This window comes from Jaculus jaculus, chromosome 1 (genome assembly GCF_020740685.1).
Source record: "Jaculus jaculus isolate mJacJac1 chromosome 1, mJacJac1.mat.Y.cur, whole genome shotgun sequence".
Classification (NCBI taxonomy): domain Eukaryota; kingdom Metazoa; phylum Chordata; class Mammalia; order Rodentia; family Dipodidae; genus Jaculus; species Jaculus jaculus.
In genome coordinates, this window is record NC_059102.1 from 232,575,323 (window position 1) to 232,583,576 (window position 8,254).

At 36.2% G+C, this 8,254-nt stretch overlaps 1 pseudogene; it reads right to left on the minus strand.

Annotated features, from left to right (window-relative positions):
• Positions 1-7,130: 7,130 nt before the first annotated feature.
• On the minus strand, positions 7,131-7,576 carry LOC123458502 (annotated as a pseudogene).
• Positions 7,577-8,254: the final 678 nt, after the last annotated feature.

Genomic DNA, 8,254 nt, shown 5'->3' on the forward strand with positions numbered 1-8,254 from the left:
TACATATAAAGAATACCATCTCCTTAAGTCTTCCCTCCCCTCTCCTTGCTCCCTTATATCCCCTTTATAGCTTACTGGCCTCTGCTAACAAGTTTTATTCCAACTCACAACAACTCTAAATATTTTTATCTAGGATCCAAATATGAGAGAGAACATGTGACACTGAACCTGGGTTACCTCACTAAGTATAATCATTTCCAGGTCTATCAATGTCCCTGAAAATATGATAATTTCATTTCCTTTACCGCTGAATAGAACTCAAATGTGTAAATGTACCACATCTTCATTATCCACTCATCAGTTAAGTGACATCTAGGCTAGTTTTATTTCCTAGCTATTGTGAATAGAGCAGCAATAAACAAGGATGTGCAAGTATCTCTAAGAGAGTGAGCAAAGTACTCAGGATATATGCCTAGGAGTGATATAGCTGGGTCATATGATAAATCTACTTTTAGCTTCTCAGGAAGCTCCACACTGATCACAATGACTATACCAGTTTATATTCCTACCAACAGTGTAGAAGGGTTCCTCTTTGTCTGCATCCTCACCAGCATTTATTGTCATTTGTTTTCTTTATTCTAGCCATTCTGACAGGAGTAAAATGGAATCTCAAGATAGTTTTAATTTGCATTTCCCTGATGGCTAAGGATGTAGAACATTTTTTAAAAGATTTTTATAGGCCACCCATATTTCTTCTTTTGAGAACTTTCTACTTAGTTCCATAGTCCATTTTTTTAAAAATTGGGTTGTTTGATTTCTTATTATTTAGTTTTTTGAATTGTTTGCATATCCTGGATATTAATCCTCTGTCAGCTGTATAGTTGGCAAAATTTTTCTCCCATTCTGTAGGTTGCCTCTTTGCTCTATTCATAGTGTCATTTGTTGTACAAAAACTTTGTAATTTCATGAGATCCCAGTGGTTGATTAGCGGTTTTATTCCCTGAGCAACTGGAGGTTATATTCAGAAAGTCATTGTCTATGCCAATATACTGAAGGGTTTCCCCTACTTTTTCCTCTGGCAGTTTCAGAGTTTCAGGTCTGACAGTAGGGTCTGTGATTCATTTAGACTTGATTCTTATGCATGGAGGGAGGTAAAAATCTATTTTCAAACTTCTACATGTAGATATCTAGTTTTCCCAGCATAATTTGTTGAAGAGGCTGCCTTTTCTCTAATGAATATTTTTTGTGAAAAATCAGATGGCTATAGCTGCCCACACTTACATCTGGGTCCTCTGTTCTATACCATTGATCTTTGTGTCTGTTTTGTGCCAGCAACATGCTGTTTTTGTTATTATGGCTTTGTAATATAGGTTAAAATCAGATGTGGTGATACCATCAGCCTTATTTTTGTTGCTCAAAATTGTTTTGGCTATTTGAAGTTTTTTGTACTTCCAAATGAATTTTAGGATTGATTTTTCTATTTCCATGAAGAATGCCATTGGAATGTTGATGGGGATTGCATTAAATTTGTAGATTGCTTTAGATAAGATTGACATTTTTACAATATTGACTCTTCCAATCCAAGAGATTGGAATGTCTTTCCATTTCTTAGTGTCTTCTGCAATTTCTGTCTTGAGTGTTTTAAAGTTTTCATTGTAGAAATCCTTCACTTCCTGGGTTAGGTTTATTCAGAGGGACTTTATTATTTTTGGGGGGGGCAGTTATGAATGGAAGTGATTTCCTGATTTTATCTTCTGCATGTTTGTTGTTAGTATATAGGAAGGCTACTTATTTCTCTGTGTTTATTTTATATCCTGCTATGTTGCTAAAAGTGTTTATCAGCTTTAATAGTTTGCTGGTAGAGTCTTTAGGGTCCTTTATGTATAGAATTATATCATCTGCAAACAATTACAATTTGATCTCTTCATTTACAAGTTGTATCTCTATATGTGTGTCTCTTGCCTTATTGCTATAGCTAAGAATGTCAGTACTATGTTAAATAAAAGTGGGGACAGTGGACACCATTGTCTTGTTCTTATTTTAGTGGAAAAGCTTCGAGTTTTCCCCCATTTAATATTATGTTGGCTGTAGGTTTGTCATAGTCTTTATAATGTTGAGACATGTTTCTTCTTTTCCCAGTTTCTGTAGGACTTTATTGGATTTTGACAAATGCCTTTTCTCCATCTATTGAGATGGTCATGTGATTTTTGTCCTTCTGTCCAGTTATATAGTGCATTAAATCTATCAATTTGCATAAGTTGAACCATTCCTGCATCTCTCAGATAAAGCCTATTTTGTTGGGGTGATCTTTTCCATATTGTATTCTGTTTGGCAGTATTTTGTTGAGAATTTTTGCATCTATGTTCATGAGGGTGATTGTTCTTTAATTTTCTTTTTTTGTTCTGTCTTTGTCTGGTTTTGGTTGATCAGAGTAAATGCTGGCTTCATAGAAGGAGTTTGGTAGTATTCCTTCCTTTTCTATTTTATGAAAAAATTTGAGAAGTATTATTGTTAGTTCTTCCATGAAGGTCTGGTAAAATTCATCAGTGAATCCATCTGGGCCTGGACTATTTTTTTTAGTTGGGAGATTTTTTATAACTGTTTTGATCTCTGCACTTGTTATATGTCTATTTAAATGATTTGTGTCATCTTCATCTTATTTTAGTAGGTCATGTAAATCTAGGAAATCACCCATTTCTTTCAGATTTTCAAACCTAGTGGAGTATATGTTCTTAAAGTATGTCCTTATGATTTTATGAATTTCTTTGGTATACAAATGGTGACTTTTTAATCTCTAATGTTATTGATTTGTGTCTCTCTCATTGTCTTTTAGTTAGATTTTCTAAGGGTTTATCAATCTTTTTTATCCTTTCAAATAACCAACTCTTTGTTTCATTGATTCTTTGTATTATTTTTGTTTCTATTTCATTAATTTCTGCCCTAATCTTTATTATTTCTTCCTGTCCACTGATTTTTAGTTTGCCTTGTCTTCTTTTCCAAGACCTTAAGGTGAAACATTGATTTGTTTACTTTTGACCTTTCTAATTTCTTAATATAGTTAGGAATTTCCCTTTAGGACTGCCTTCATTGTGTCCCAAAAGTTTATGTGTTATGTTCTCATTATCACTTGATTCCATGAAATTTTTTATTTCCTTCTTGATTTCTTCACTGCCCCATTCATCATTTAGTAGTGTACTATTTCGTTTCCACGATTTTGTGTATTCCCTATAGCTTTCCTTGCTGTTGATTTGCAGTTTGATCCAATTGTGACCAGATAGAGTACAAGGAATTGTTTCAATTTTCCTGTATTTGTTAAGATTTGCTTTGTGTCCTAATATATGGCCTATTTTAGAGAATATTCTATGTGCTGCTAAAAAGAATGTGTATTCTACAGCATTTGGATGAAATGTTCTGTAGATATCTGTTAGGTCTATTTGTTTTTATGACCTCTTTTAATCTATGTGCTTCTCTATTTATTTTTTGCTGAGATGACCTGCCAATTGATGAGAATGGGGTATTGAAGTCACCCACTACAATTGTATTTGGTGTCATCTGTGACCTTAATTCTAATAGTGTTTGTTTGATGAAATTGGAAGCCCCCATGTTAGGTTCATATATGTTGAGAATTATAATGTCCTCCTGTTGGACTGTTCCTTTAATCAATATAAAGTGACTTTATCTTTCTTTCTTTTTAAAAAATGTTTTTTATTTATTCATTTATTTATTTATTTGAGAGCGACAGAGAGAGAGAGAATGGGAGCGCCAAGGCTTCTAGCCACTGCAAACGAACTCCAGACACGTGTGTCCACTTGTGCATCTGGCTAACGTGGGTCCTGGGGAACCAAGCCTCGAACCGGGTCCTTAGGCTTCACAGGCAAGTGCTTAACCGCTAAGCCATCTCTCCAGCCCTCTTTATCTTTCTTATCCTGTTGGTTTGAAGTCTATCCTGTCAGATTTTAGGATAGCAACACATGCTTATTTTCTAGGCCCATTTGCTTAAAATAATGTTTTCAACCCTTTCACTCAAAGATAGTGTTCACCTTTTATGGAAAGGTGAATTTCTTAGAGGCAACAAATAGAAGAATCCTGTTCTTTAATCCAGTCTCCAAACCTGTGTCTTTAAGTTGGGGGTATTGAGCCTATTGATATTAAGATATTGGAATGTTTTTTTTTTTTAAATTTAATTTATTAGTTTTCTTTTCAGCAAATACAGGCAGTTTGGTACCATTGTTTAGGCTCATCTATGATCTACCCCCTCCCATTGGACCCTCCTTGTTGATGTAAATGGGTCGTGCATTGTGGATTTAGCCCACAGTTATTGGTATGATAAATGTCTCTGCAAACCATGACCCAACATGTGACTCTGACATTCTTTCTGCCCCCTCTTCCGCAAAATTTCCTTGAGCCATGTTGGGTTCATTTTTGGTCTGCTTAGCCTATAGTTTGGAAGGGACTGTTTGAGAAGGAGGTGCACTGAATAAGTAAGATGTAATGTCCTTTTTAGTGGTTTCAAATAATATTCTCCTTTTGACATTTTTATACATGCATATAATGTATTTCAAACACATCATCTGCCCTCTTCCACAACCTTTGTGTATCTAGAGGTAGAGTTACTGGTCATATGACAACTATGTTTGTTGAGAAACTGTCAAATTGCAAAACATGTATTTGTATCAATAATGTAAAAGGTTTTGATTTTCTTACACCCTGAAAAAGATAAATAAATAAAAAATAAAAAAAAAGATATTGGAATGTGACCATTTAATCTTGACATCTTTCTTATTTTGTGGTTCTTCCTGTTTTTCCTTTACTCTCTTGTATTAACTCTTATTTCAATATGGTTTATTTTTTTTCTATTTCCTTATGTTGTACTTTTCTTTCTCTTCAAAATGAAGGATCCTTTTAAGTATTTTCTGTAGAGCTGATTTAGTGGTCATATATTCCTTTAACCTGATTTTTTTTTTTTTTTGTGGCATATTCTTATTTCTCTATCAATTTGAATGGATAACTTTGCTGGATAAAGTAATCTTGGTTGACAGTTGTTATTTTTCAGAACCTGGAATACATCATTCCAAGCCGTCCTGGCTTTTAGATTTTGTGTAGAGTAATTTGCTGTTATCCTGATGAGCTTGCCTTTGTATGTGACTTGATTTTTCTCTCTAACTGCTTTCAATGTATGTTTAGTAGTTTAATTATAATATGGTGGTAGGATGTTCTTTCCTGATTTTTGTCTGTTTGTTATTCTAGTCTTCCTGTACCTGTATTGGCATTACTTTTCCTATTTGGGGGAAAATTATTTTATGAATTTGTTGAAAATAACTACTATACCTTTGGAGTAAAATTCTTCCCCTTCTACTATGCCATGAATTCCTGTGTTTGATCTCTTCATAGTGTCTGGAATATCTTGAAATTCCCATTTTTGCCTTTCTATTAATTTGTTTGTTTCTTCATTGGCCTGTCTTCTAGTTTAGATATTCTGTCCTTTGCTTGATCCATTCTTCCGGTGGGACTTTCTACAGAGCTTTCTATTTGACTTACTCTGTTTTTTATTTCTATTATTTCTGATTTGTGTTTTCATTATTTCTATTTCCTTACTCATGTCTTGTCTTGACTTCCTTATTTCATTAAGTTTGTTTCCAGTGTTCTTATAGGATTCCTTCAGGAGTTTGTCTTATTCTTTGAATTCTTTGAGCATAGATATAATAATTTTTTCTTGAAACCTTTGTCAGGCATTTCTTCTAAATTCGTCTCACTGGAGTTGATTTCAGATGGATTTATAATTTTGGTGATATTATATTGACTTGATTTTTGTTCTGTTTCTTGTATTATAACATAGAGGGTTTTGCATCTTGAGTTAATTTGATGCTTAGGTTTTCTAATTATCTGTAGTAATCTTAGCTATGTAAATGCGACTTTATGTATCTTCACAGTAGGGGTTTAAGGTTCTAGGCGTGGCTCTCATACTTTCAGAGTAACAGCAGAAGTGACCCTAGGTGTTGAGTTTGCCTGCTATTCAAGTATTCTAGTAGGCTGGGCAGAGCAAATTCCTGGCAAATTCCAAAATTCAAGGGAGCAATATATACCTTCAATCAAAGCCAGCACCAAGTATTTACACAAGAGTGGGGATTAAAATAAGCAGATAATCTAATAAAGTCAAAGTCCCTTAGGTTGCCCCACACCCTTAATTCCTTCATATGGGAGGTTGATAGTTCTGGTCTGAAATGGGTTCCAGGTCAGCCTGTGGCCAAGTGAGACCCTGCCCCCCAATATTGAAAGAAGAAAAGACAAAGGCCCTATAAATTAGGAAATATCAAAGGTAACAATAGTCAAAAACAAAATACAGCTTATTTGAGAATGGTAAAGCTGACCAAGAATAGATCAGTCAAATCTAATACATCACCTTCCCTGACATGTAAGTGAGATTAGCACTTCCACTGCAGGCCTCTGTGCCTGGCTTTGTGTAAGTAGGCCCTGTTACCTTTTGGAATGGCTTCCAGTCTCACCAATGCTGCACTTAGATTCCTCTCTGTTGTGCTGTGGACTTGATTAGAATGCTTTGGTCAGCTGTGCTGGCAGCTGTGTGGCTGGGGGGTGGATAAGTTCTCCAGTGGTTCACAGCACTGGTGGATGGGAGAAAGGAGGATGTGCAGGTTGCCTGGAGTTGTACTGGTTCTGCTCAGCTGGTCCAGTTTGTGTCCTCCTTCAGCAGCTGCTCAGCTGGTATGTACTATCTTCCCCTTCAGGTTTCTTGACTTTTTGACAAGGCTGATGTGAGTGGAAAATCTCTTCACCTGGCTTCTGCTCCTGTGGCTCTGTGCTGCACTGGGCCAAGTGGGCACTTTCTTGCTTCCTACTTGCTAGAAGTTCTGGGTCTCTCCTGTTTCTCTGCTGTGGTTGATAATTACTTATACACCTTAACTTTTCAGTAGAAGAATGTATTTTGCTGTTTTTCTGTCCACCCCCCCCCCAAGCTGCTTTAGTGTGTCTACTATGATGTCATATTACCCAAAAGTCTCTTTTTGTAATAATGAAAATTTATTACTGAAGCCAGGCATGGTGATGCATGCCTTTAATCCCAGCACTTAGGAGGCAGAGGTAGTTTGAGGGCACCCTGAGACTACATAGTGAATTCCAGGTCAGCCTGAGCTAGAGTGAGACCCTACCTCAGAAAAACAAAACAAAACAAATTATTACTGTGTTTCCATCATGAAAATATATGACATTGGTCTTTCTTTCTTGTGTTTGTACAGGACCAAAAGAGAGACATTGGCTATTTTATCAACCTTGAAGCAGACTCCAGGAATATCAACAACTGCATGACCTTTGCGACTAAGTCCAGTAACCAGAACTTCATCATTTTCCTCAATGAAGTTCAAGCAGTCATCATTGGGCATGAACACTGTGATATTCTTGCTGTTCTTGATGAGCTGGACATAGACCCACTATCAGATAGTGGAACTGGGCTACAGAGCTTCAGCATCTTTTCCCAGCACAATCCTCTTTTCATGAGAAGCACCTCCAAAAGAGTTGGCCTTCAGAACAGGTGGGTCTTCTTGTACTGTTTATCATGCCACTTCTGGTCCCAGCAGTGGCTGCAGAGCTTCCTGGCAGTATTCAGACCACAACACTTGCGCATCCTGCTGGGGCCACAGACTGGAGCAAAAGAACCCAGAAGACTCTTAATGTGTTCTTGAACTCAGTCTACAAGGATTTTGTTGATAATTTTTGCCTCTAGCTTCATCAGGAATATCAGTCTATAATTTTTCTTTCTTATGTCTTTGGTTTTAGTATCCAAGTAATACTGGTTTTGTAGAAGGAGTTTGGGAGTATTCTCTCAATTATGTGAAGTAACTTGAGAAAATGTGGTTTTAGTTCTTTTTTTGAAGGTTTGGTAGAATTAGATGAGAATCCATCAGGTCCTGGATTCTTTGGTTGGTAGGGTTTTTTTTTTTTTTTTTTTTTACATGTTCAATGTCATTGGTAATGATTAGTTTTAGTTTTGGTAGGTGGTATATGTCTAGAAATTCAACCATTTCTTCCAATTACATTGGTGTCAGTTGTGACCCCTCCATTATCATTCCTGATCTTGTTAATTTGAGACTTCTCTTTTTTTCTCTTGATCAAATAGGCCAGGGGTTTAATGATCTTGTTTATTTTTTTAAATTTTTTAATTTTTTTTTGGGTTTCTAAGGTAGGGTCTCACTCTAACTCAGGCTGACCTGGAATTCACTATGTAATTTCAGGGTGGCCTCGAACTCTCGGCGATCCTCCTACCTCTCTCTCCAGAGTGCTGGGATTAAAGGTGTGTGCCACC